Genomic DNA, 2800 nt, shown 5'->3' with positions numbered 1-2800 from the left:
CGAGGGAATAAAAAAAAAATGGTAGTAGCAGTACATTATAGATGCGGTGCTGGAAGTATATATTTTCCAAATGTACTGTAAGTATATTTCTGATACAGTCACCGTAGAAGAAGGTAATAATATTTTACCCGGATAAAAGGTGTCAGTAGTATAGGCGATGGATAGGGGAATAAATATATTTTTCAAACCTGCCGTAGAAGAAGGTTGTAGTATTATTCCTAAATAAAAGAGGCGAATGGGTACTATATGCATCGAGCAGTAGAGAAACTATATTTTTCCGAAGACTCTGTAAAAAAGTAGTACTATTTTTTTCAGGATAAAAGAGTCGCTAGATTTATTTTCCTAAGTACCCCGGCAATTTTTATATGGGTACTTATCATGTGCATATCTTTTGTCCATAAACACATGAACATTAACCAGATCAACCAGGAGCCTCCCAAAGTGTTTAGCCTTTATATATGTGTAACAATATTAACATCTAATTTAATTAGTGATGATTAGCTAAAATCTAACCAATTAAATGTTAATTATAATTTATCTCGAATTAATTGATAACTTAAAATTCTGGGTTCTCAGATCACCTATCTAATAATATTTCTAAAATACTTTTATTGTGTGATAATAATTTTAAGCGCACTAGCGTGTTATATTTTATACAACTCTACGACCTTAACGGTAGTCCCAGACAGTAATTATCTGACATTAATTCCTTGACATCGCATAATTCTTCGGCAGTAATTTCACAATAATATTTCTTCGGTGCATGAACAGTATTCTCTCTAACATTAGTTTTTATGCGCCTCTACTTTTAAAAAATTGTTTTATTGTTCGTCGACTCTTTATCCGGAGGACAAACTAATAAGTACTATAAAACAGATTTCTTTTTTCGGAAAACTATTCTTTTCTTCTGCATTGACTTAGGAAAGTAAATACTTCAATATTTGACGTCTCTTTTACCCATGGAAAATATTACCGTGTTTCTCAATGGTACCACCGCAAACATGTACTTACTCCACCGCCCCTTGCCCATTTTACATTTTTACACAAATCGCCCATTTTAAATGGGAAAAATATCACTGCATTTTTCTACTGTGTCTTCGAAAAAATATAGTTACTCCATCTTCCACAACCAGAGAAAATACTACCATCTTCTTTGTAGCAACTTAGGAAAAAAAAATTCACCATCCCGCCGCCTCTTTTAGTCGTCGAAAAGACTACTACCTTCTATATGGTTCTCTGAAAAAACTTGCTATGTCGCCTGTCACCATTTTCAACTGGGACGCATTATCCTCGCTATGGGTACTACAACTACAGTGTAGTGCTATTGGTATAGTACCCTAATTCTTCCATTGCCCTAAAATTATCCGGCGATTTTTATCCATTCTACCCTCTTTCTCATTGCCTCGCGGTCACCTACGGGCGGTGGAAAATTATGAAATGTGCAGCTATAGTTGAACTTTTATGTTACTTGAATAATGCTTCCACACCTGCATGTTTGCATGACTCCAGCGACGACGACGCTGACTACACGACGTTCTACCGCCATTTGGGCATGTAGAACACCGTCCTTTTAATTAGTTTATATTCTCTCTTGTTGAATTCAAATATATTACGAATTCGGCCTATATATGTACGAACTCACCTATATATATTAAATATCTCTACATTTCGCCTATGTTTGAACGTATTTCGTTTAGTTATGTTTGAATTTGACTATATTTGTGCATCCTCCCGCGCCATCGCTAGAAAAATGGTCCTCCACTGACGAATATTACATCCATCCGACGGTATTTATTTCAGCCTAGAAAGCCCAACGGATGGAGATGCTCTAAGATGATGCTCCTCTCCCGCGCCCTCGCGTATCCGTGGATGGAGCGACCAAATATAACCGCATGCGACCTAACTCCTAAGAGCATCTCCACTCGTTTGCCCTCCCCACGCCGAAATCCGGGGAAATTTACGTCCGGATTTGACGTAAATTTGGCATGTGGAGGAGTAGTTTCCCAGCCGCGATCTCAGGCGAAGACGGCGATCTAAATTTGAAAAACGGAAACTTGACAAACTACGGCATAAAACGGTCGAATTTAGACTAAATTTAATGATATTTACTATATAGAGGGCGAAGTTCATACATAGAGGACCGAATTCGACTATATTTCGAATTCGGCTAGGGGAATACAACTGTAAATATTAAAACACGGCGCTCTACATGCCGAAATGGCGGTAGAACACCATGTAGTCCATGTCGCCGTCGCCGCCATCGTCGTCGGAGCTGTCGTCGTCGAACTGCGGCGGCGCAGAAGCCCCCTGGCTGCTGCCTTGGCCGGCGTCTCCCCACCGGCCACTGGTGCGAGGCGGGGACGGCGATGGCCTGTACAGGTCGTCGTCGGAGGCTTCGAGGTCGACGACGGGGACGGCGGCGCCGGATGGAGGAGTCGCAGGCCGGCGGTAGCGGGCGACGTCCTGGAGGAACCTCGCCTGCCGCTCCGCCTCCTCCTTCTCCCACTGCTCCCTCGACCAGGCGCAGGCCTGGTCGAGTTGCATGGCGTTCTGAGCGGGGACGAGGTCCTGGAGGGACCTCGCGATGACGGCCTCGAGGATGGCCGCGTCCTCGGCGCTCTCGGCCTCCTCCACCTTCACCTTCGCCGGCTTGCGCTTCCGCTCGCCGGAGGTATCCTGTTCGCGCCTTGGGCGGAGGCGCCCTTGTGCCGCCGAGGGCTCGCGGATGACGATGCCGCCTCCGCCGCGCGTGCGGTTGCTCGGCGGCGAAGCCGGCTCCTTTTTCACCGGCGCCAAGGAT

Source organism: Lolium rigidum, chromosome 1 (assembly GCF_022539505.1).
Source record: "Lolium rigidum isolate FL_2022 chromosome 1, APGP_CSIRO_Lrig_0.1, whole genome shotgun sequence".
NCBI lineage: Eukaryota > Viridiplantae > Streptophyta > Magnoliopsida > Poales > Poaceae > Lolium > Lolium rigidum.
Note: the sequence above shows the minus strand (reverse complement) of the source record.